Source organism: Rhineura floridana, chromosome 20 (genome assembly GCF_030035675.1).
Source record: "Rhineura floridana isolate rRhiFlo1 chromosome 20, rRhiFlo1.hap2, whole genome shotgun sequence".
Taxonomy (NCBI): domain Eukaryota; kingdom Metazoa; phylum Chordata; class Lepidosauria; order Squamata; family Rhineuridae; genus Rhineura; species Rhineura floridana.
This window is the reverse complement of record NC_084499.1, coordinates 19,945,324-19,972,728: the sequence shown is the minus strand read 5'-3', so window position 1 is coordinate 19,972,728 and position 27,405 is coordinate 19,945,324. Positions and strand designations below refer to the sequence as shown.

Here is a 27,405-nt window from a genome sequence, read left to right as displayed (position 1 = left end):
ATTCATAGAATCATAGAGTTGGAAGGGGTCTATAAGGCCATCCAGTCCAACCCCCTGCTCAGTGCAGGAATCCAACTTAAAGCATCCCCAACAGGTGGCTGTCCAGCTGCCTCTTGAATGGCTCCACCACTACCCTACCCTACCACCCTAGGTCATGGGTTCCATTGTTGTACTGCTCTAACCATTAAGAAGTTTTTTCCTGATGCTCAGCTAGAATCTCCCTTCCTGTAACTTGAGCCCATTATTCCGTGTCCTGCACTCTGGGACGATCGAGAAGAGATCCTGGCCCTCCTCTCTGTGGCAACCTTTCAAGGACTTGAAGAGTGCTATCGTACCTCTCCTCAGTCTTCTCAGAGCTAAACATGGCCAGTTCTTTCAATCTCTCCTCATAGGGCTTTGTTTCCAGTCCCCTGATCATCCTTGTTGCTCTCCTCTGAACCCATTCCAGTTTGTCTGCATGCTTCTTAAAGTGTGGTGTCCAGAACTGGATGCAGGTGAGGCCTAACCAATGCCAAATAGAGGAGAACTAATACTTCATGCGATTTGAAAACTATACTTCTGTTAATGCAGCCTAAAATAGCATTTGCTTTTTTTGCAGCCACATCACACTGTTGGCTCATATTCCTCTTGTGATCAACAACAATCCCAAGATCCTTCTCATATGTGTTATTACTGAGCCAAGTATCCTCCATCTTATAACTGTACATCTGGTTTCTTTTTCCTAGATGTAGACCTTTACACTTATCCCTACTGAATTGCATTTCAAGGTTCACAATTCAGTTCATGACCCTTCCCACTTTCCAAAACAACACATAACACCCCCCCCAGCCTTCCTCTAGAATGTGCACTTTTCTGAAATTTGCAGTGCAATTCTCCAGCCAAATAATGTGTGCAAAAAAGCAAACCCTGGGATAAAGTGTGCATAGAAATGCATATATCAGTGAAAATAACAAACATGCATTATTTTAGGGGAGGTTGTGCTTTGCAAAAATGTGTAGATTAGGCAAAATGGCACAGAAATGTGTCTACCAGGAAAAATTTACACTGAAATGCTGGTGAACTGTTATGAGAATGTTTAAAATATATATATATTGCAAACTGATGTGGGGAATTGAACTTAAGATTTGAAGAATGAGAAGCTCAGAGAAACCAAAAATGACAGATTTGCCCAACCAACCCTAGCCCAAATCCAATGGCTGGGTAGCTACTATGGAGGATGACTCTGTCCAGTTTCTGTTTTTCCAGTCTCTGCAGTTCCACATCAGTTTGTGAATTTTAAGAAGACAAGTCCTCGTGAAAATTCACCAACAGTTTAGTGCAAATTTCTCCTAATATCTGTAGCATTTCAGGGGAGAAATGGATAGTCCATGTCCTTTACTTTTCAAAGGCAGCAGACACAACTTCTTCAACATTCTTTGTTCAATGACCTGCACCTTTCAGCCGAAATACATCAGGTTAGGATATTTGGGGCTTTTTAGAACAGAGAAAAGGCAAGGATGGAGGGAGGGACATGATCAAGGTGTATTGAGTTATCTGTGGCATGGAGAAAGTGGATAGTGAGGAAACTTCTCTCGTAACACTAGAACTCATGGACATCCAATGAAGCTGAACGTTGGGAGATTCAGGATAGACATAAAGAAAGACTTCCTCACGCAGCACAGAGTTTATTTATTTGGACCATTTATATATCACTTATATCTACATAAAACTCTAAGCAGTGAACATCGTAAGTTAAAACATCATTTTATCGATAAAATACAGTTAATAACTGAACAAAACATCTTCTTTAGTATCAACATACATTATAAACATTGCATATAAAATTGCATATATATTGCATTCAGAATTAAGCACAAGAAATACAAGGGGGGAAATCAAAGCAAACATACAAAAAATCCCTTAGGCTTCAAGAAAAAGTAATAAAAATCAAGTTGAAAAAAACCAAGCTTATTTTTAAACATGGTAGATTAAACAAAATAAATCAGCTCATTTCTTAATGAGAATATAACAGAAAGCAAAACATTAAAAGAGCCAGCCCCCTTTATAACAAACAGAATTTCATCTTGCTACATTTGAAAATAGATATCATTCAGTTTACTTAAACACACCCTTACAAGATCAACACCCTCGTGTTCAAACACAACAACATTCTAAACAATCACACTCAAGCTTACTATTTTAGCACACCTCCAATCACCCTCTACAAGCACTCACATAATTCAGTCTCACATCCTAAAAACAGCACACTCAGAGTTGAATTATGATATTCACTCCCAAAAGGGATAGTGATGGGACTTACCTTGTACAGCTGCAGAATACTTGGTCAACATCCGCATCGAGCTATCAGCTATGGCCCACGGTCTCAATCCCGGTCAGTCCCTGTCAGTGCAGACTACGGAAGGAAAGGTCTGTCAGTTCCGATTCTCTCAGTTTCTCATTTTTCTAACCTTAAATTCGATTCCCCACATTTCTGCAGCAATTTGCCATCTTGTTAAAAAAAAGAATCCTTATGAAAATTCTCAAGCATTTTAGTGTGAATTTCTCCTAATAAAACACATTTTTGTAGGCAGTTTTGTCTAAGGGACACATTTTGCAAACCATTCCTCATCATTTTTGTGTACGATTTTCACTCATATGTTCATTTTGATACACACTCTCCCCTAATCTAAGCATTTTTGGAATCGTTGGTGGGCATCACTGCATAGCAAAATTTGAATAAGTTGTTTTCAAAGGGTGGCTATGTTTCAGTTCTCTTGTTGTTTTGGAAAATGCAAATTTGATAGATTCAGCTTGAAATGTGAACTGATTCAAAATTCTAGTTCAGACCCCATGAGTGTACACGTGAAATTAAGATGTATTTAATTGTTTTGTTCCATTGTGTATCACTTCACACTTGCTTACACCAGTAGTGTAGTGGCAAATTTGGACATGCAGAGTCCCTTCATAACAGTCACAGCCATGCCCCTTCACAGTCACACACCCTTCTAAGATTATAGAATGATCTAGCCAGGCTCAAATACTGCTTTAGAAGACTCTTCTCAGTGGCTAATGCACTCCCCTTTCATGCTGATTGGCTCATAGGACACTGGAGACATAGGGACCCTGCTCCCAAAAAAGTAAAGGGTCTGAGACACACACACCCCGAGACCCTGGACCACTACACCCCTGGTTTACACTGAATTGCATTTGCCATTTTACTGCCCATTCACTCAGTTTGGAGAGGTCCTGTTGGAGCTAATCGTAATCCTTTTTTGTTTTAACCACCCTGAGCAATTTGGCATCAGCAGCAAACGTGACCACCCCACTGCTCACCCCAAACTCTAGATTGCTTATGAACATGTTAAAAAGCACAAGTCCCAGTACCGATGCTTGAGGAAGTGTCAATTTATTCCTCCGCCCTGCCTCTGATTTCTTAGCCAGTCTCTGATCCACAAGAGGACCTTTCCTTGTCTTCCATGACTGCTAGGCTTACTCAGGAACCTTTGCTGTAGTGCTTTGTCGAAAGCTTTTTGAAAATTCCTGCATCGAGCAGGGGGTTGGACTTGATGGCCTCATAGGCCCCTTCCAACTCTACTATTCTATGATTCTATGAAAATCCAAGTGCACAGTGTCAACTGGATCACATCTATCTATATGCTTGTTGAGAAAGAACTTTAATAGGTTAGTGAGGCAGGACTTATCCTTGCACAAGCCATGCTGGTTCTGCTTCAGCAAGGCTTGTTCTTCCACATGCTTGGTTATTTTACAATTTAACAATTTATAATTTTTACAATTTAACAATCCTGTCCATCACTTTTCCCAGAACAGTATTAAAGCTAATTGGTCTGTAATTTCCAAGATCCCTCCTGGATCTCTTTTTAAACATTGGTCACTTTCCAGCCCTCTCTTATGGAGTCTGACCTTAGGGACAAGTTATGTATTTTTATTTAGAAGATCAGCAGCTTCACATTTGAGTTGAACTTAGGTGGGTCTGATCTGGTAGGGCTTTTCTTATCTTCTTATGTTTACTTAGAAGTAAATGTCCGGACTCCAGCCGCTGGAGTCCTCCCAAAATGAGTGGCCTGCTTACCGCTGAAGACACACTGCACGCACATCCCCACCACCAGCATAAACCATGCATTCAGAAATGCCCGCACACTTTCGTGAGAGACTCTGCAGCACACACCAACGGGAGCCAGCTCCCACCATAGATAAGGCCTCCTGGAGAGCACGCACAAGACCCCATCGCTTCGGCCCACTAGAACTCGCTAGAAATGCAGGTCCCGGCAGGCTTCCCTAAAGAGTCTTATTCTAGGGAGCCTGGGGGTAATTATGTGCCAAGGGAGTGCAAGATCCTGACCCAAAGCTGCAGAGTTCCACGGATCGATGGCGAAGAGGCTCTTTCATTCTCCTTAGGCGTTTCGCTGACGGATGGAAAAATCAATGCCCCACAGAGGAGAAGGGGGAGGGAGAGAGGAGACAGGAAATGGGGAGGGCGGATGCAGAGAGAAAAAGAGAGTAGGGAAGCCTGGGTTGAGAAGAGGCAGCCACCCCGGGCTGGCCAGCTTCGTGGGAGCCCAGGAATCTGCCTCCTTACGAGACCACTGCTCTGTCTAGCTCAGTAACATCTACACCGATTGCCAGCCTCTCCCACTACATAGCAAGCTGCCTTATACCGAGTCAGACCACTGGTCCATCTAGCTCAATATTGTCTACACTGACTGGCAGCAGCTGTCCAGGGTATTAAACTGGAGACATCCCCAACCATCCCCGAGATGCCATTTGGGATTGAACAGAGGAACGTCTGCATGCAAAGCCAATGCTTTACAACCTAGCTCCGGCCCTTTCAGTAAAGATAAAGTAAGATTCTAGTCCTCATCGTTCAGAATGAAGGGGTGGATTAAATAGGGACACAGGAAGCTGACTTACACCGAGTCAGACCCTTGATCCTTCTAGATCAGTGTTGTCTACAATGACGGGCAGCAGAGGCTCTTCAGGGTTTCAGGCAGGGGAGATTCCCAGACCTGCTGGGACATGCCGAAGATTGAAACTGGGACCTTCTGCATGTAGAGCAGATCATGAGCTATGGCTCTTCCCCCAAAATAAAATAAGGTTCCAGACCTCATTATTCTAAACAAAGAGATTGTTTTAAGCAAGCAGCTGTCTTATACTGAATTAGACCATTGGTCCACCTAGCTCAGTATTGTCTACACTGGCCAGCAGCAGCTCTCTTGGATTTCAGACAGGGAGCCTCTCCCAGTCATACCTGGAGATGCTGAGGATTGACGCCAAGACCTTCTGCATGCATAGCAGATGCGCCACTGAGCTATATCAATAAGATTCCAGTCCTCATGGTTCTAAATATGAAGGGACAACTTAAATAAGAAGCTGCCTGACACCAAGTCAGGCCACTGGTTCATCTACTTTAGTTCTGACTGTGCTGACCAGCAGCAGCTCTCCAGAGGCTCAGAGGGGGGTCCCTCTCAGCCCTCCCTGGGGGATTGAACCAGGGACCTTCTGTGTGCAAGGCAAATGACCTGCCACTGAGCCAGGGCCGTTCTCCAAGGCCAGGAAGAGGAGGAGGTGGGCGCGCTCCACAATATCACAGATACCACCACCACCACCCCCAAAAAAACAAACCCGGAGCTGGCAGTGACTCTACCAGGGCATTCCATCTTCCTTTGGACACACGATGCCCTGAGAGAGAAAGGGCACTGCTAACGTTGGGTCTTGACACCAGCTTGCCCAAACGGCTCCAGTGCCCGGCGACAACTCCTGCCGTAACATCTAGAGGACCCCGGGTTGACCCTGGCAAGTTGGCCTGGCCGTCAACTGTCACACTTTGGCTTTTTATAGCACAGGCTGTTGCAAACAAAGCTAAAAATAAATCTGCGTTTCCAAGAGCCCTGGACCTCGGCTTCAAGAGTCCAGCTCGCAACACAAATACATACACACACACACACCCCACAAGCTCACTGAACGCTTGACAGAGGAACAGCGCACACACTCTTGTTTTTGCTTGAAGAGTCAGGTCAAGCCAAAGGAGCCATAGCAGACCATTGCCAGTAAGAGAGTTCCTCCTATTCTGAAAAATGCCTGGGGCCAAATAACTCAGCGATCCGAGATCAGAAAAGGTGGGATGCGATAACGTAGCTGCCAGTCAGTGTAGACAACACTAAGCTAAATGGACCAATGGTCTGACTTGGCATTAGACATCTTCCTATGTCCCACCAGGATATAAGTAAGGCCCGGTTTGGTCCCATGATCACAGTGTTTGCAAAGGCAGTTCAGTGTGACCCAAACTCGGGAAAAGGGGGTTAAAAACTGACTGTATAGGAAGTCAAACAACAACAACAACAAGCCAGTCACTACGGACAATATTGAACCAGATCAACCAACAGTATAAAGCAGCTTCCTATGTTCCTATTAAATTCATCCCTTTATTGAGAACAATGAGGTCTAGAATCTTACTTTATTTTCAGGAGAAGGGCCTTAGCTCAATGGCAGAGCACCTGCTTTGCATGCAGAAGGTCCCAGGTGCAAACCCCAATGGCACCTCCAGGCACAGCTTGGGGAGACTCTCTGCCTGAAACCCTGGACAGCTGCTGCCAGTCAGTGTAGTCAATATTGAGCTAGATGAACCAACGGTCTGACTCAGTAAAAGGTCACTTCTTACGTTGCAGGAGAGGCTGGCGATCAGCTCTCGTATTGCATGCTGTTTTCAAACAGCCCAAAAAAATGCACCATTCCCAAGCAACCACTTGGATTGATAGTACAATTGGGGCAGTCTGCATGGGGGCTGGGGGGAGCCTCCGTTCCTGCTGAAACCATGTTCAACCTATCTGACCAGGATGGCACAGCCTCAAGCTACAGACCAGGAGCAAAGCTGTCATTGCACTGACCGATGGTTAGGGGCCCCTCGGAAGTGCCTCCTGGTGCCCTCTCCTGCCCTGGTGCACATCAGCACCACGCGAGGGCTGATCATTAGAGGACGGAAGTGAGAGATCTCCCGTCACCCCACACAAGAACTCAGTTCATGGTGTCTGCTCTCCGGCTGCAAGTTTAACTAGGAGCAGGGATGTTTCGCGCTGTCTCTCTTCTGCTGCAGTTCTTCCACCCCGAACAGCATTTGTCATCGCTCCGTCCGCTGCGGCAAAATTGCGTGACTCACGTCATTTACATAATTACTTACATTGCAGTGATGTTATTCCAGCCCATTCAGCTCAATTGCACACAATGCAAGTTGCCCCCAGGGGGGGGGATGTCATCAGCTACATGTTGTTTGCAGACGGAAAGCAACAACAGCAGTGAATATTGATTGTATTCACTGGATTGATTTTCCTTTCAGACATGGGACGATTAAGAGAACATCAGCAATTTCCATTCTCATTTCCATTTTTGCTGAAATTCCCCACCGAACACAGTGGGATGTGCTTCTGAATAAATGTGCAAGGGAGGGGAGCAATAACAAATCATATTAACAAAATTATTATCATGGCACGTGTAATGTTCATTCCACACTTGGTCTTTTAGTGTGGCAGTACCTACACTCTGGAACTCCCTGCCTATTGACTTTGCGGGTGCCTTCGCTGTACACTTTATAGCACCCCTTGAAAACGTTGTGTTTAGGCGACCCTACCCAGATGTGTTATCCCTAGGAAGAGGGATTGTTTGCTAAACCCCTTTGAATATTAGGCAGGCACCACCTCTGCTATCTTTTTGGTGCCTTTTGAAGACTTTCCTCTTTCAATAAGCCTTTTAAGTTGAGACCTATCCCAGTCTGCGTCTGTCAGAATTGCTTGTTAATATGTTTTTTTTAATAATGTTTTTAACCCTTTTTTAAAAGAAGTTTTTAAAGCTTTTTTTGTAAATGTTTTTAACATTGTTTTGTTTTAATGTATTTTAAAGTCTGATTTTATGATGTTTTAAAGTGTGTTTAGCGTTTCTGTTTGCCGCCCTGGGCTCCTGCTGGGAGGAAGAGTGGCATATAAATCAATTAATAAATAATAAAATAAATAAATAAATAAATAATAAACCACTCAGGGAATGGGGTTCTCTTAACAACTCTCAGCACCCTCAACAAACTACAGTCCCCAGAATTCTTTGGGGGGAAGCCACAGCTGTTTAAAGTGGTATTGTAGTGCTTTAAATATATAGTGCGGATGGGACCCTACAGAATTTCATCAGGCAATAACCCCAAAACAAGCATTTTTTGCTATTGCCCCTGTACCATGGAATGCCTTTCCCTTTGCCCTACGTGAAGCAACAAACACCAGTTCCATCCAACATCTCGAAAATACTTTCTTTTTGCAAAAACTGTCCGTGTCCCATTAGATTGGACTTTCCTTTCCATTTGCTGGATTTCCCTGAACTCCTGTTTTTATTTTTTATATGCTTTTAATGCTACTCTTGTGCTGGTTGTAGGCTGTGTTTTTGTGATGTAGTTGTATCATTTTTATGTTGTACACCGCTTAGAGATTTTTAAACATTAAGCAGTTTATACATGCTTTTAAATAAACTGCATGGGGGGGGGGACAAAAAGTTCTTAGCCGAGAAGTTTTGGGTCACTTAACGTTGAACAAAAGGTGGTCCTTCAATCATAACAGCGAGGCTGCATTCACACCACATATTTATTCCACTATAATTCCATTTTCGACAGTGCTGGCTTCCCCCAAAGAATCCTGGGAAGTGTAGTTTATGAAGGGCGCTGAGAATTGTTAGGGGACCCTGATTCCCCTCACAGAGCTACAATTCCCAAATTTTCTTTGGAAGAGGGATTGATTGTTAAACTACTCTTGAAATTGGAGTTCTGTGAGGGGGACAGAGGTCTCCTAACAGCTCTCAGCACCCGGAACAAACTATAGTTCCCAGGTCCTTTGGGGGAAGAAGCCATGACTGTTTAAAGTGGAATAGCAGTGGAATAAATGTATGAGTGAATGGCCTGAGTGAAAGAGGGAGGGGTCTTTGACACACTGCTCCCTTCAACGTTGTTAAAATAATATTCAACAATATTAAAACTGGATCCAAAGTTGCACCTGAATTTATAACCCAGGGGCTTTTCAAGGCCTACTATGTCCTCACTGGCTTGGAGAAGAGTCAGCTGACAGTATCAAACCTCGGAGGGCACCCTGTTCACTAAGGCAAGCGTTGCTAGCCTTGTTTCAGTCCGAGGGCCACACTGCCTCGTTGTAAACCCTCTAGGGGCTGCACGCCAAAGTGGGCGGGGCCAACAAATAAAAGTGGGTGGTTCCTTTTCCTGCACTTCTAACTTTTGCCTATTTTTAAATAAAAACAACCATCAATAGGAAATTGAAATTAAATTGAAATTCTAATTAATGCCTATAATTGCCTGTAATTAATTCAGCTAAATTCATTCAACTAAATTAAGGCCTATAATTAATTCAACCCAATTAAGGCCTGCAATGAAACTTAACTACATTTGTCAGAACAGGTTGTGAGGGGAGGCATTAAAAAACAGGGAGGGGGGCTGGATCGGGCCCGGGACTGGGGGTTCACTATGCCTGTCCTAAAGCATAGTCTCCCTGATGTCCTGAGGACCCAGAGGACAGGTGCAACAGAACAGGAAGTACCTAGCCACCTTCCACTGATCAGTGGAACCCCTCATTCAAGACACACACACCCCCGAGTACGAGCAGAGTGCAGAGATGATGAAGGCAGTAGTGTCATAGCAAATTCAGAAGTGCAGGGTCCCTTTATGGTAGTCACAGCCATGCCATGCCCCCTTTTTTGCTGCTGGGTTGAGATCCTTGTTAATGCCTTCTCTCACAACAGCTCCAGGAGCAAATAAGCATGAAAGGGGAAAGTGTTAGCTACTGAAAAGAGTCTTCTCAGTCTGACTCACCTCCTTTCATTCTGATTGGCTCCATTCAGCAGGAAAGGACCAGGAAGCATGTTAGAAGTCACTTCTGGGTGGCTAACACATTCCTCTTTCATGCTGACTGGCTTGTGGGATGTTGGTGTCATAGGGACCCTGCTCCCAAAACAGAGAGGGAGTCTAAGACACACACCCGAGAACCTGGATGACTACACTTCTGCAAAGGCCCGAAGTGAAGTTCCCATGTTGATTTGAACAAACCAGCCAAATCCTTGGCTGGGGGCCTCTGGTGTGAAAGGAAGGTCCCCGTGGCTGACTAGGAATCTCATTGCTGTCCCCACATCCCTAGAGAAACACTCTTTGGAGATGAAGTCTCTGCATGGGCGTTCCAGCTCCGTGACATCCAAGCTTTTTCAAGAGATGGGGAAGATTCTAGCCACACAGAGAGTCAGTTCCTCCAGATTAGGGCTCCAGGCTTCAAAAGGGGGCGAGGCAAAGAGTTTGCTGGGGCTTCAAAGGGAACATCGTGTGTTATAAATAGCTGCCTTCCCTCATCCACACATCTGCTTCAGGGGCAGGGCTGTGCGTTCGCCGGCTCAGAGATGCCAGGCTAGGAAGGAGTCAGTGGAGGGAATTAGATTTTTAAAAAACACATGAATTTGGTAGGAGAAAAAGGTGATATGGAGAATAAAAATATTCTGTATGCACATACAGAAACATTGCCCCCTTTTTTAATAAAAAAAATCTTCATTTTTAAGATCCTTGTTGGCATTTTTTTTAATTAAAAAAAGGGCAACTCAGAATATTTTTTACTGACAAGACTTCTTATCCGCCCTTGACCTTAAGGTCCCATGGCAGTGTTACAACAATAAAATATACAACGATGAAGACAATTAAAAACGTTAACAATGATAAAAACATGTACAGCCGTTCCAAACGGAACGGTATAAATTCTGCAAAAGAGGTGGCTCCCACAAAACAAAATACCCCAAGGGTCAAAGGCCAGGGCAAAGAGGAATAGAGATCCCTTCCAAAAATTCCCATCCAAATTCCCTTCTGGCTTTTGGGATTCCAAAATTACCTGGCCTCATTTCTGAAGTGGAACCAAACCTTTGGAATCTCCTCCTCCCCACCAATCTGCTCTTCTCCATGTGCCCCCTCTGAAGGTGCAGAAGGTGGTGCCACGAGAACAGACCTTTTCTGTGGTGGCCCCCCACTGTGGGAATGATTTCCCCAAGGAGGCACACCCGGCGCAGTCTCTATGGTTTTTTTGGCACCAGACAAAAACTTTTCTTTTTACTCAGGCTTTCAGCATTTAATTTGGAGGGGTTGAGACATTTTGGGCCTGTTTTCCAGAGATGGGATGTTTAGACCTGCCTGTTATGCGTATAGATGCATTTTTAGGTATGGTTTTGGTTTTACACTGCTTTTAATTCTTTCTACCGTTTCGTAAGTTGCTTTGAGTTACTTTTTGTAGGGGGGGAATCAAAGCCACTAAGTGATCATAAGTGCTAATAACAACAACAATAATAGTAATAATGTTGCACAGGAGAAGATGAGAATACAGCTGTCTTATACCAGGATCAGACTCTTGGTCCATCTAGCTCATTACTGCCGACAGTGGCAGCAGCTCTCCAAGGTTTCAGGCAGGAGTCTGGAGACACCAAGGACTGATCCGGGGACCTTGCACGCAAACCAGGTGCTCTGCCACTGAGTGACGGCGCTTCTTAAAATGCTTGCTGCACTTTTCAATGTCTTGCGCCTCCTAATAAACATACACACGCAACCTTGAAAATGCCGGTGCACACAGGCGAAGTGAAAAACACCTAAAAGCCCCCCTGATGTGATCCTAAATATGGTTGCACTGCTGAGCTAAAAGTTGTGTTTTTTTCAAGAGATAATTTTTGGCTGAACTGATGGCCAAAAGGGGAGGGCAAAAGTCCCTTCCTGGTGTTGCCTTTTGGGGGTGAAGGTGCATTTTCCGAGTGGGGACAGGGCAGGGACAGGGGAGGAATTTGATTCCGCCTGCATTTAAAGGCGAACCTACCTGATTCGCCCTTTCCAAAACAATACGTGAAACAAACCATAGCCATCCTTCGAAATTCGCCCTTCTCCAAATTCTGCAGGGCATTCTCCAGCCAAAGAAAGGGTACAAAATACACATGTTGGTGAAAATAGCATATATGCAAATACAAAATTGCATACAGTACAAGTATGGGTATATGAAGGGAAAAAATCACACTAACACACTGATAATGCAGAGAACTGAATTTAAGACTGGACAACTGAGAGAAACCAAAATTGACAGTTTCACCGATCCTCGATAGGGTCAGTAACACTGTGGCAAATTCAGAAATCTGCAGGGTCCCTTCATGACAATCACAGCCTCATCCCTCCCCCCTTTCTGCTGCTGGCTTGAGAATGACATTGTTAATGTTATTGCTGCCCTGGGCTCCTGCTGGGAGGAAAGGCGGGATAGAAATCAAATAATAAATAAATAAATGTCTTCTTTCACAACAACAAATGTTCCTAGGAGCCAATACGCATGAAAGGGGAGACAGTTAGCCACTGAGAAGAGTCTTCTCAGTGGCTGACTCACCTCCTTCCATTCTGATTGGCTCCAATCGGCAGGAAAGGGCAAAGAAGCATGTTAGAAGACTCTTCTCAGTGGCTAACACAGTCCCCTTTCATGCTGATCTGGTCATAGGATGCTGGAGACATAGGGACCCTGCTGGGACCCTGCTCCCCAAAAAGTAAGGGGTCTAAGACCTCCCAAGTCCCTGAACAATTACACCCAAGTTGCTTAATACTACTCAAGCCATATCCACGCTACACATTTAAAACATTATGGTACCAATTTAAACTGTCATGGCTTCTTCCCCCCAAAGAATCCTGGGAAGTGTAGTTTTCAAAGGTTCTGAGGGCAGGGCTGATTGGTGTTTGGGGGGCCCTTCTCCCTACCTTTCCACTTTTTTTCATGCAGGTTTGCCATCAATCAAGATGGCGGCCGAGATTTCCCTAAGGGGCTGAAGCCTCTGCCAGCATCTTGATTGATGGCAAACTGCAAAAAACAGCGGATAAAAAGGTAAGTGAAGCGGGGGGATGGCGGGCGGTTCAGAAGCTCTTGTCCCGCGATAATTTTTTTTAGCTTATGCACGGGTCCCGAAGAGCTCCAGGCCCCTAGGCTTCAGCCTACTAAACCTAATGGATAATCCAGCCCTGTCTGAGGGTTGTTAGAAGACCCCTATTCCTCTCCCAGAGCTACAAAACCCAGAGCGGCTTAACAAGCAATCTCTGTTTACCCTAACGGGCCACTCTCCGCTGCAAAAGTTGCAAAAACACAGTAGGGAAATTTATGAATCTTGTCACTCTTTAATTACAGTTCAAGGAGATAAAGGCCCATATCTTATTTGTCATTGTAGTATGCATTATAAATGGTAAACGCACTTGCTTGCAATGACGAATAGTAATTGCAATTAATTGTAATTAGACCATTTGTTTTGTTAAAATAAAACCAAGAAAGAACCCTGGCCATACTGGGCAGCAACTGGAAGGAAAACTCTGAGGATGTGGGGAGAACTTTCCTTCAGCCCGTAAAACTGAGAGGTTCAATGTGAGCAAATTATGTGGGTGTATTTTAAATAAGGGAAAAGCTATAGCCAGATCTCAGAACCTGCAGTTCTGTGTGTATAACATGATGAAGGGAGACGAGTGAGGTATACAGAGGCAGCTTCTGCATTAAAGCACATGGGGCACCGCCCTACCAATCTCTCCCTGCCTTTGGCCAGCCCCCACCTGCCTGCCTTCTTAAATGACAGCCATTCCAGGTGGCTCTGCCCGTCAGCTCCCTCCTTTGTCTCAGAGTTACCCCTTGCAGAACTCCGCAAGGAAGAAGAGAATGGGGACAAAACTAGCACGAGCTGGCTCCGCCTCTCATTGGCTCTGGCTCCGCCCACTGCTGGGCTGTCTGCCTTCCGCCCCACCTCTCCCAAAGGGCACCAACCAGCCCTGGGTTTGGGGAACCCCCTTGCTGTAGACTCTATCACGCCAAGGTTTTTAAGTGTGCATGTGTGTTCTGGGGACAGTCACCTCTGTTACTGTCACTCGGGGCTCCTCCAGAGGGCCGGTATTTTGTGGGAGGGATTCAAGCACATACGAGAACTTTAGGTTCGTGCAGTTAGTGGGTTAAAGTACTCCGTCTCCCTAGCCCAACGGATCCACTTAAGAAAAAAAACGGGCTATTTGCATTTAGGAAAGTGAAGGGGAAATGCACAGAACAATGTGCCAATGGCTCTAGCTCTGCCTGTGATTGGCTCTGCCTCCACCCACTGTTGGGTCTCCTGCCCTGCCAGTCCCAAAGGGCACCAGCTGCCGCTAGAGATTTGTGTGTACATATACAATTCACTTTGTCTTCAAGGTTTGAAATTATATGGAATGACAGACGGGGAGAAATTTGATTCAGTTCATACTGAATATACCAAATTCGCACTTTCCGAAACAATGCAAGAACCGAAACAGAGCCATCCTCCAAAACTAACATTTGTCCGAATTTTGCAGTGTAGTTCGCCAAACAAGCAATGTTTACAAAAATGCATCTATTAGGGGAAAGTGTGCACAAAAATGAATATACAGGTGAAAATAACATACAGAAATGCATTATATTAGGAGAAATGGCTTGCAGAAATGTGTACATTAGTAGCAAAAACCAGTAATGATTTGAAATCAACACAGATGACAGTTAAAGAGGAAAGCACAAAACCAGGACTGCAGCTGAATGTCAAGAAGACAAAAGTAATGACAACAGAAGATTTATGTAACTTTACAGTTGACAACAAGGACATTGAACTTGTCAAAGATTATCAATACCTTGGCACAGTCATTAAGCAAAATGGAGACAATAGGCAAGAAATCAGAAGAAGGCTAGGACTGGGGAGGGCAGCTAGGAGATAACTGGAAAAGGTCCTCAAATGCAAAGAAGTATCACTGAACACTAAAGTCAGGATCATTCAGACCATGGTATTCCCAATCTCAATGTATGGATGTGAAAGTTGGACAGTGAAAAAAGCAGATAAGAGAAAAATCAACTCATTTGAATGGACTGCGAAAAAGACAAATAGTTGGGTGTTAGAACAAATTAAACCAGAACTGTCACTAGAAGCTAAAATGCTGAAACTGAGGTTATCATACTTTGGACACATAATGAGAAGACATAATTCACTAGAAATGACAATAATGCTGGGAAAAACAGAAGGGAGTAGAAAAAGAGGAAGCCCATACAAGAGATGGATTGATTCCATAAAGGAAGCCACAGACCTGAACTTACAAGATCTGAACAGTATTTAACAGATACTATTGGAGGTCACTGTTTCACAGGGTAGCCATAAGTCATAATTGACTTCAAGGCATATAACAACAATCACAAACTGCATAAAAACGTGTTTCTAGAAGAAATTCACACTAAAGTCCTGAAGAATTCTCATGAGGATTTTTTTTTTAAAAAGCAAATTGCTGCAAAAATGCACAGAACTAAATTTAAGACTAGAAAAACAAGAAACTGAGAAAACCAAATTTGACAGATCTTTCCATCGCTACAAGAGCACCAGTGTGGCCTAGTGGTTAGAGTGTTGGACTACGACCTGAGAGACCAGGGTTCAAATCCCCACACAGCCATGAAGCTCACTGGGTGACCTTGAGCCAGTCACTGCCTCTCAGCCACAGAGGAAGGCAACGGTAAACCCCCACTGAATACCGCTTACCATGAACACCCTATTCGTAGGGGCACCATAAGTTGGAATCTACTTGAAGGCAGTCCATTTCCATTTTCCAACACTACATGGATATATCAAAAGTGACCCTTCAGATGTAGTTGGACTCCAACTCCCAGCAGCCCCCAGCAAGCACTATATACTCTATGCTGCCCTTGAGGTTGGTCTGGAAGCTGCAGCTGGTGCAAAATGCGATGGTGCGACTGCTCACTGGGGCAGGGTATCGCCAACATGTCACCCCACTTCTGAAATAATTGCACTGGCTGCCCATTAGCTACCAGATCAAGTTCAAGGTTCTGGTTTTGGTATACAAAGCCCTATACAGCTTGGGACCAGGATACCGGAAAGAATCACCCCTTATATACCCAGTCGATCACTGTGCTCTGCAGGTGAGGGCCTCCTGCAGATACCATCTCATCAGGAGGTCCATTCAGCACAACATAGGAAACAGACCTTTAATGTGGTGGCACCTATCCCGTGGAACTCCCTCCCCTTAGATATTAGGCGAGAGCCAGTGTGGCGTAGTGGTTAAGGTGTTGGACTATGACCTGGGAGACCAGGGTTCGAATCCCCACATAGCCATGAAGCTCACTGGGTGACCTTGGGCCAGTCACTGCCTCTCAGCCTCATGAAAATCCTATTCATAGGGTCGCCGTAAGTCGGAATCGACTCCATCTTTTAAAATATTAGACAGGTGCCATCTCTGTTATCTTCTTGGCGCTTGCTGAAGACCTTCCTCTTTCAACAAGCCTTTTAAGTAGAGGTCTTATCCCAGTCTGCGTCTGCTCCGGAACTGCTTTGTAAGATGTTTTTGAAGTTGTTTTTTAAAGATATTTTTAAGATGTTCTGCGTTAATATTTCTTTACAGATGTTTTGTTTTAATATGTTTTAAAGTCTTTTGTTTTTAAGATGCGCTTTTAGTACTTTTGCTTGCCGCTCTGGGCTCCTTCTGGGAGGAAAGGTGGGATATAAATTTAACAAGTAAATTAAACAAATAATAAAGTACAGCCTTTGTGGACCATCTCACTACTCAACCCCCAGGCATTAGCTGAACAAATGGAAGAGCTCTGAAGATGATTTCTGTCATAGGAACAGAGGAGCTGCCTTACCTGAGTCTGACCACTGATCCTTCTAAGCTCAGTATTGTCTACACTGACTGGCAGCAGTGGCTCTCCACGGTTTCAGGCAGAAAAGACTACAAAGCCCTGACTGGAGAGGCCATCAGGGATTGAACGTGGGACCTTCTATGTGCAAACCGAATGCTCTGCCCACTGGGCTACGGCCCATCCCTCAGTGTGATGGACGTGGGTTAAAGCACACAGTCATTCTCCTGAAGCCTAATGCCACTTGTGTGTGTGTTCAGACTAGGAATTGAACAATCTGTCCGTTTCAGTTCCCTCAGTTTCGCATTTCTGTAATCATAAATTTACTTCTCCACCATTTCTGCAGCAATTGGCTTTTTTAAAAAAAAACCCTCATGAAAGTTCTTCAGCATTATAGCACACACGTCTCCTAAAAAATATTTTTGATGTAGTTTTGACGAATGTACACATTTTTGCAAACAATTTCTCCTAATATGTTATTTTCACCAATATATTCCTTTTGTGCACCTTTTTCGTTATTGTACACATTTTTGTAAACACTGGAGAGACTGCACTGAAAAAAGCAGATCAGTGCAAATTTCGAAGGACGGCTGTGTTTGTTTGCACGTTGTTTTGGAAAGTGCGGATTCGAGGCATTCAGCTTTACGTGCCGACTGAATCCAACTTCTCCCCCATTCCTAGTTCAGACCAAATTCCACCAACACACATTTCCTGTTTAAAAAACCTTGCGCAGAAACTTCATCATACCATTTTTAGATGCATGCCGAAAACTTTTTCTGCTTCCCCAAGCCTCTCCAAACATGCGATTTAGTCACATTTCCTTTAAACATTTTACTGGTTGGAACATTCCTTTTTCTTGACGGTTTTATGCCTGTTCATTTTCACCGCACTTAAAACGCTACTTCTGTCTTCTCGTGAACACTGATTGCACACTGCATACACACATACATTTAAATCACATTCCCCGCCCCCAAAGAATCCAGGGCAGTGTAGTTTTTGTTAAGGGTGCTAGCCATTGTAGCTCTGTGAAGAGTAAACTACAGTTCCCAGGATTCTTTGGGGGAAGACATGCACTTTCAATGTGCACACACAGCCAATAACTGCCACAACAACAACCTGCTCAGACAGTATAAGGAATCAACCCTTTGACCATTTCAAAAAAAAAGGTCAACCTTTTCTTTTACAGCCTGCAGTGGAAGCCAAGCATGCTGGGAAGTGGGGGGGGTTGCAGTGTGTGACCATGTGTTTTCCTGAAAATCCGGCCCAATGACTTTTTTGTTTTTGTTTTGTTTGGGTGTTTCATATTCCCAAGCAACCGTCCTTGGAGTCTGGTCCCTCCAGGAGAGAGTCTCTACAATTTAGGGAAAAGGCTGGAGTTTGAAAAGAAGACGAGGAGGCGGGGAGGACTAAGAACAACAGTACACGGAAAAGAACTTTGCACAAGGAGGGAGGCTGAGATGACGGGGGGGGGGGTTGGAAAGAGAAAGAGAGGCCAAGTAGGGCTGCAAACAATCCGCCCTGCAATGGGAAAAAAAGAGACGGAGCAAGTAGGGCTGCAAGGAACCAGCCCCGCAGTGGAAAAACCAGCTCTCCAGCCTGAGCTTGCTTCTCACACACAACTCAAGGCTGGCTCATTAATCACTCAGCACACAGCCAAGGGGATGAAAGGCCCAGGATGCCTCCACCAATCAGGAAGCTGTTGCCGCGGCAACGGCCTTTCCCCTTTGGAGGCTTCAAAGGCTCCCTCCCTCCCTCCTGCACTCGCTGTGCGGCGGGGCTGTGTGTGCAGCTGTGTGTGCGCTTTTCCCTGGGAACGGAGTTGGCACCACGCACTTGCATCATGTGAAAAGAGAGAGAGAGAGAGGAAGGAGGAAAGAGGGGGAGCAGAAGAGAAGCCAGGGAAAAGAAGCAGAATCGTTAACGAAATGCCAAGGTGGCCAGAGGCTTGTGAGCGGGGAGGGATGGAAAGTGCTCTGGAGAGAGAGAGAAAAATAGGGGTGGAAGGCTCCGTCCATTTCAGTTCTCTGCATTTCTCATTTTTGCAATCTTCAGTTCTCCACATTCTTGCAACAATCTGCAATTTTTTTTCCAAATATCCCCATGAAAATTCTTCAGCATTTTAGTGCAAACATCTCTCCTAATAAACACGTTTTGGTCTGCCCTTTTGACTGACGGGTGCATTTTTGCAAGCAGTTGTTCCTAATACAGTGCATTTTGGTATGATATTTCCATGAATGTATTAACTTTGATGCACATTTTCCCCTGATATTGTTTGGTTGGAGAAAATGGAGAGAAGTGCCAATTTCGAAGGATGGCTGCATTTCGGTTCTTATATTGTTTCAGAAAGTGCAGATCTGATCAATTCAGCTTTAAATGCGAACTGAACCAAATTACTCCCCCACGCCTAGTAAGGAATATATATATGAGAGACAGAGATGAAAGACAGACTGAGGAAGATAAAGAGAGAGACTAAGGAATATCATTCATAGACAGACAGACAGACTCAGGCTTTTTCAGGCCTCATTTCCACTTTCATCATCATGTATTATTCACCGGTTGCACTCTTCTCTCCAAAGGGGCTGGTTCACTCCATTCCGGGGAGAAAACTTGACAGCTCGCGTTAAGGTTATCCAGTTATTTATTTATCTATAACAGCAAACAATACATCTCTAACCCCCCGCCCAGGCATGTGCTCGGCCCTCACTTCCCACCAAAGGTTGAAACAGAGAGGAGGATTTTTAGCATTATATATTCCGGGCAGGGTGAGGACATGACAGTCTGACACTGAGTATTCTGTTGGACAGGGTGCCGTCATTCTGTACATCTGAAGGCACTTGTGCAAACTCTACAGTTCTGGCTTTCTGCTAATCTTAGTTTTTGTTATCTTGTGTTTTTTTTAAAGGTCCATTTCTAAAACAGCCCTCCCCACCCTCGAGATTTTAGACCCACAACTTCTATCAGCCACAGCCAGCACAGCCCTGCAGGTGGGAGCTGATGGGCATCATAGTTCAAAACAAGTGGAGGACACCAGATGGAGCAGCGCTGTTCTAGAACGTTACCTCTGCAAAGCACAACATCCAGAGCAGGATTCAGAGTCCAGGTGATATGGGTTCTGACCCCTTTACCTTTTCTAATGGCTCCCTTCGGTACTCTTCTTGGAAGGCTATAACAGGGCCACAATTGAGCTAAAAAGGATGTACCTGAGGAAGTGGGGCTTCAGGATTTCATGAAGAGGCCCTTGCTTTTCCCATCGTAATTTGAGCCCTTCTTCAAACAGTGGTGCTGAAGTGCAGGAGAGAGCAAGTTACCATGAACTTTCATAGCCAGAGTTCTGAATCTGAGATGTCTGGCAGCTTGCAAAAATCTTTGCGAGGTTTCTTCCATTTTCAGGTCAGAGATGCAACAGCCAAGGCACCTTGATCCTCCAATAATCAACTTTTCATTCCCAAAAGACCCATTTAATATGGGGGAGGGACCTCAGGCCAGAGGGTCCAATATGGCCCTCCGGGTCTCTCCATGTGGTCCTCAGAATTCTCCCCAATCCGACTTCTGGGAAGGGTGACTTCACTTGTGCCTGCTTTTGAGACGGGCTCCCGCCGCAGAAGCAGCTTATTCAGACATAAATCAGTCAAAACATTTTTTTTTTGACTGATGAAATTTCTCCCGGGCAGGGACAAACGTAGAGATCAACCTCAAAAGCCTGTTTTTGTTGGGAGGACTGGATTTCATTAATTTATGAGAAAAGGTCCAGCCAGCAATGCCGGACGGACTTCCGAACAAGCTCTATCTGATTAATGCGATACGTTTATCTTTTCTTCAAAGAGAAAACGGACTAACAGGCAAGCACCCTTCTTTCTATTATTTTTTTTACTTGGTTTAAATTGTTGCAGCAAAAAGAGATTTGTCAAATGAATCAGCTTTAAAGAACTTCTGGGTGAGCTATAACTCTTCTCTGTTATTCACGAAATTAACAGCTTATCTCTGTTTCTATTGCAAAAAGCTGTCCTGGAAGTGCATTCTAAAGATATAAACAGAAGAGGGATTTCTATTCCGAGGAACATTATATTGTCTGGGACTATTCTCTTTTTGGTCTATTTTATTTTGATGAATCTGCTTCTTCACGACGCCACTAACTGTTTTGATGCTGGGAACTAAATTTGTTTTGTATTCTTGAACATAGAGAGATAAGGCAGGCTGCTCTGTTTATACTGTGATGTCATCAAGCCTGGAATTAACCCAATTGTTGCTGAAATAAGAAGTGGTTCTTTATTTTTGTTTTGTTTTCGTGGTTTTAAAAATGGCAATCAAGAAAGTGGCTGAGAATCTGGAAGTAATTATGTTTCAGAAAATAATGGATGAGATTGAGATAACGAAACAAACCCTGCGACAGGGCAGTAAGGAGCTGAAAATTGAACTGAGCAAAATGACGCAGGAGCTTAAAGAAATAGGGGATCCTGTGAGAGAGGAGAATGAGATCAGAGATGAGAAAAGAAAAAATAAAGGGAAGATACAAGCCCTGGAGATTGGAACAAATGTGGAATTGGAAAAAGATCTGGAGTTTATGGATATTAGAAATAAAATCTACTGTTTGGAATTTAACGTTATCTCTGAAGAAATTAATGAAGATATTAGAGATAAAGTTATCAATGGCTTGGATAATCTTCTGGACTGGAATGATGTGATGGAGCTTGATATAGAGAAAATCTATGGAATTAACTGCAGCCATGTGACAATGGAAAAACTCTCAAGAGATGAGCCAGTGCATTCTGTAAAAAAGAAGAACAGAGTTATGACTTTACAACAATATTTCAGCAACTTATTCAGAATTGATGGCAAGAAAATATTTGGGATAGAGGAAATTCCCATCAGACTCTTATTATATGACTATGGCTATGACAGCAAGATTATTATGGAATACTGATAATGGAAGATTGGACACTGAAATTACTGGACTTAACAGGACTATTGAAGATGGAAGATGGAATTAATATGGATAATGGAATAATGGCTATTGAAATTATTGGACCTAACAGATTTTGATGAGATGGATTAATCGATATGTTTATTTGGACTATGGTTATGACAATAAGATTATTATTATTATTAACGAGATGGATTAATCGACATGTTTATTTGGAGAAAAATTGATAGATATATTTCTTAAAGAATTGAAACCTCTCTTTGACTTTTTGTGGAAAGAATAAAGTAATGTTTATGAGATTTGATGATTAATTAAGATAACTACTGGAGGAAAGTGATTTTATAATATAATTTAAGAGACAGGATTGTTATATATTGTAGACCTATAACTGATTTGATCTGTGACAAATGGGAAGTCAACATTTTATTTTTTTGTTTAATCATTTTTGTTTTGTTTTGTTTTTTGTCTTTGAATGTTTTATGATTTTGTTTTGTATGTTTTATGAAAATTTGAATAAAAATTATTGTAAAAAAAAAAAGAATTCTCCCCAATCCACGCCTACTCTCTCCCAGCCACATCCCTCACAGGACCTGCTCTGGACCCCAAACGTTTTGCCTGACTGGAACAGGTACTTAACTCTGACCATCTTGCTTGCTTGTCTGAATGGAGGATAGCAAGACAATGTAGAAACTAGCGTACTGTCGAAAGGCAAACGTTTACAGAGATTGCTCTTCCCACTTTTACCTCTGGCTCCACCTGCCACTGGGCAGGTGGCCCTCAGAAGCTTACCTAGGAGGGAATCTGGCCCTCCGGCTGAAAAAAGTTTCCCCACTCCTGACTAAATAGAAAATGTTTGTGTGTCAGATAGGGTTAGGGGAGATTTAGTTCACATTTAAAGCCGAATTTATCAAATTTGCACTTTCCGAAAGAATATGAGAACTGAAAAGCAGCCATCCTTCGAAATCCACACTTATCTGAATTTTGCAATGCAGTTCTCCAACCAAACAACGTTTACAGACATGCATCTATTAAGGGAAAGTGTGCACAAAATGCACATCCTGGTGAAAATAGCACACAAAAATGCATTACACTAGGATTTATTACTTGCAAAAAAAATGTGTACATGAGTCAAAACTGCATACAAACATGCAAATATTATTAGGAGAAATTCGCAGTAAAATGCTGAAGAATTTTCCAGAGGATTTGTTAAAAATTAAAGATCTCAGATTGCTGCGGAAATGGAGAGAGCTGCGTTTGAAACTGGAAAAATGAGAAACTAAGAGGTCCGAAATGGACAGATCTTCTGTTTCTAGTGTCCAAGGACTGAGCCGCTGACTGCAAAGCCTAAGGCAGCTTGCCATCCTTTCAACAAGGCTTTCTCAAGAGAACTCAGCCAGGAGATCAGACCCTTAGGCGCCCGCCTTAGTCATCGGGCAAACTAAGTTGATATCTTACAACTCTATATGATGATGATGGACTGCCTTCAAGTTGATCCCGACTTATGGCAACCCTATGAAGAGGGTTTTCATGGTAAGCGGTATTCAGAGGGGGTTTAGCATTGCCTTCCTCTGAGGCTGAGAGGCAGTGACTGACCCAAGGTCACCCAGCGAGCTTCATGGCTGTGTGGGGATTCAAACCCTGGTCTCCCAGCTCGTAGTCCAACACTCTAACCACTACGCCACACTGGCTCTCAAAACTCTATATAGGGAAAAAAATTAAACTTTAGAATGTAAGGAAATGAGCAGGAGAAAAAGGAAGGTCGGCCATTAACCTTCTGCCTTTTTTCTTTTCTTTTGCTAATCAGTTATTCAAAAAATGAAAGTTAAATCGCTTTGCACATAGGAACACAGAAATCTGCCTTATACTGAGTCAGGCCATTGGTCCATCTAACTCCATATTGTCTACACTGAAAGGCAGCGCTCTCCAGGATTTCGGGCAGGAGCCGTTTCCCAGGTGTCCCTGGAGAGGCCACTGGGGATTGAACCAGGGACCTTCTGCATGCAACGCAGATGCTCTGCCCCTGAGCAGTGGCCTTTCCCCATAATTCATTGGAAGAACAGGTCAAACAAGCCAATAGCCAGAGGCAGGGGTGAGGCGAGAAAAGGGGCAGGAGGGAGGAAAAGCTGAAGCTGCTGCAACTGCGAGAGCGCAAAGGTAGGGAGCTTGGCCTGCGAGCACCACGTTGAAGGAGCCGCACCGCTGCTCACACAAAGGGAATGCCACCGCAGTGAGGTCAGAGCCCGGATGGTTCTCGGTGAAGGCAAGATCAAGAAAGCGCCCGAGGCATTCAGTGAAGGAGTCAATCCAAAGAGCAGAGGTCGAAGCAAAAGGGGAAGGAGGGAAGACTTCGGCAGGCAGCTGGGTCAGAGCAAGGATGAACCTGGAGCTGGAAATGACCAAGGAGGAAAGTGGAATGCTACCGATGAATGCAAGCCAAGAAAGGCCATTGCTCAGTGGTTAGAGCAACTGCTTTGCATGGAGCAGGTCCCCGGTTCAGCCCCCCAATGGCATCTCCAGATAGGGCTGGGAGAGACTCCTGGCCTGAAGCCCTGAAGAGCTGCTGCCATTCAGTGCAGACCATACTAAGCTAAATGGACTAACCATCCAACTATAAGATAACTTCCTAGATCTTAAAGAAAGGGCTGTAGTTCAGTGGTAGAGCATCTACTCTGCAGGCAGAAGGTCCCTGGTTCAGTCCCCAGCAGCATCTCCAGGTAGGGCTGGGAGAAGCTCTCCGTCTGACACCCTGAAAAGCTGCTGCCAGTCATTGTATATAGTACTGACCAATGGTGGCTTGCTGGATGAGGAAGATCGTCTTCAGTAGGTTCCAAAAAGACAACAGAGATGGCGCCTGTCTAATATTTAAGGGGAGGGAATTCCAAAGGGTCGGTGCCACAACGCTAAAGGTCCACTTCCTATGTGGTGCAGAACGGACCTCCCAATAAGATGGTACCTGCAGGCCTCACCTGCAGAGTGCAGGGATCGGTTGGGCATATAAGGGGTAAGACGACCTTTCAGGTATCTTGGTCCCAACCTGTGTAGGGCTTTGTGCACCAAAACCAGAACCTGAAACTTGGCCTGGCAGTGTGGTACCAATCTTTCAGCAGCAGAGCAACATGTTGACAAGAAAGTGGGATACAAATCCATCAGTGTGCAAGTAGAGGGAGGAAGATGTGTCCCTGGATGCATTCACGGGATGGCATCAAAGCTTAGCACAAGTGGGCATCTCGCAGGACCCCCACCCCAGCAGGGGGCCACCAATGCAAGCCCCATGAACCTGCTGCAGTGAGGAGATAGACGTGCTGCAGGAGGGTGCCCCATGGAGGGTTTGTTGTCCAAGAGCCCTCCAAGGTCTGGACCCAATGCTCTGAATGCATCATCTCATTTGTCCTGGGGAGCATGAGAGAGAGATGCATCTTCTCACTGCACTATGAAGGACAATGCAGTCAGCATGCTGCCTGGAGCCAATGGGAGGTGTAGTCCAAAATATCTGCAGGGCCCAAGGTTGGGGAAGGCTGCCACATGGCTGTCTTTGGCCCCTAGCAATCTGGGTCCTGTAGCAGCAGAGTAAGGTGATGGAAGCATATAAAAGAGGCAACCCACTTTGGAAAGCCACATGGGAAACGGGATTGCATACATGTAGGTTATGCCGGTGCAAATTACCCTGCCGCCGCCCCCATCTAGACAAGTTCGAAGTATGAGGGGAGTAATAACCATTGACAGCCACTTGAGATTATTAACAGCAACAGAGGAAATTGTCTTAGACAGTAAAGAAGGGTAAATATTGGGTTAAAATGCGAGGGGGAAATTTAGGAGGAGGCGGCGGAGGCAGGTGTCTTAGGGAGGAGAGGGGCGCTCTGCACTATAGCAAGGCATCTCACAAGCCTGAACTTGGCAGCACTACAGCGCCATCCCTACAGCAGGCTGCAGGGGTGTACTGCATCTTTCAGCCCAGCAGGGATCAGGTGACTGGAGGTGCCAATGAGGTCTCATCTCGCCTTGTTGATTGGCAGACTTTGGCTTCAGTTGGGCAACTCTTTGCTCCATCGCTCCAGAGCTACCTGAATATAAGGACGACATCAGAAGAGCCTGGCTGTTGGATCAGGCCAAAGGGGGCCCATCAAGCTCAGCATCCTGTTCTCACAGTGGCCAGACAGATGCCCCAATGGGAAGCCCTCAAAGAGGACCTGAGCACAACAGCAGCTCTCTCCACCTGCTATTCCCTTTCAGAGGCACCTGCCTCCAACAGTGAAGGGAGCACATAGCCAATGTGGCTAATAGCCATTGGTAGCCATACTCTCCATGAAGCTGGATAAACCTCTTTTAAAGACATCCAAGTTGGTGGCGATCACTGTGTCTTGTAAATGGATGGGGGTGGGGAGAGGGATGTTGGATGAATGAGAATATTAGAAGGATAAGAACCTAAGCAGAGCCTGGCTTCTGGATCCGGCCAAAGGGGTCCGATCTAGTCCAACATCCTGTGCTCATAGTGGCCAACCAGATGCCCACAAGCAGGGCATGATTAGTACAGAACTCTCTCCACTCGTGATTCCCTAGGCCAAAGCAAACTTCCAGTTGGACCAGAGAGAAATGGAACGAGGCACAGGCCTTGACCTCGCAGGCCTGTCGCACAATCCCATAGACAGTTCTGCCAGTTCTGCAAGGCTGCGAAACAAGAAAAGCAGCCTGTGGAGTCACTCCCACAGTCTAGAGAGCCACATCATCAGATTGAGACGGCACAGAAGGTGGAGCTGAGGGACGGTCCATTAATGGAGGGACTCGTGAGCCATCTGAACCCAAGTCCTCCTCGGGTTGACACTGAGCTCTGGATACGGGGACATGACGCTCACCAGGTTCCAGTGGAGATGGGAGATTCAGATGTCAGTGGGGCAGTGAATCCACTCCAGGTTTTAGTCTGAACTTTCAAGGTGCTGAAACCTGTTCCCCAAATCAGCCCATTGTTCAGAATCATGAGGACTAGAATCTTATTTTCTTTTAAGGGCCGTAGCTCAGTGCAAGAGCATCCACTTTGCATGCAGAAGGTCCCAGATTCAATCCCGGGCACCTCTAGGTAGGGAACACCCCCTATCTGAAATCCTGGAGAGCTGCTGCCAGTCAGAGTAAATGCACTACTGAGCAAGATGAACCAATGGTCTGACTCGATACAAAGCAGTTTGCTATGATCCCAATGGGCCCTGGAGCCTGCCCCCTTGCAGAGGCCGGATGCACCATCTGAAAAGCACAGTGGCAGAGAAAAATTGTAGCAACTTCGGGGGGTGGGAGCCAGAAACCCATGACGAAACTTTCTTAGAAGAGCTTCTTTGGCTACCCTTGATACCCCCATGAGATTTCTGCCATAGATGAAACACACACCTCTAAGCATTTGCTGCAAACTTCACTTGCAGCAAAATTTCGACAATGGCTCTACCACCGACACGTCATCACTGTTGGGAATACCCAGGTTTGCATCATTAGGGAAAGGTGAACGGCATATGGAATGAGTCACAGCTCCCTTTTCGAGGCTCCGCTCTCCCTCCCTCCCCCCAATCAAGAGTTTTGCGTAGATCGAGACCTCCTCAGCTATTTATTTTCCTTCCGCAGCCCCCTCCCATCTGCCTCCCTTCCGCAGAAATAACGAAAATCCATCATTTATCTCCTCTTTTTCCCCCCACTGTGCCTCCATCTATCAGCGTTTCAAAGGCAAACTCCTCGAATGTGGAGACGGGGACGGTTTAATGGCAAATCCACTCCTAACTGTGCAAACCCACACAGAGAGCGAGGGCAGAAGAAGCTGTATTTGCA

General features: G+C 44.9%; 1 protein-coding gene across 1 annotated transcript in view; it reads right to left on the bottom strand.

Annotated features, from left to right (window-relative positions):
• NTMT1 (N-terminal Xaa-Pro-Lys N-methyltransferase 1) overlaps positions 1-27,405 on the bottom strand; it is a 217,742-nt gene that overhangs the window by 156,745 nt on the left and 33,592 nt on the right. The window contains exon 2 of the mRNA XM_061604474.1: positions 2,300-2,392. The gene's annotated coding sequence lies outside the window, so the exon portion shown is untranslated. The remainder of the gene's footprint in view (positions 1-2,299; positions 2,393-27,405) is intronic.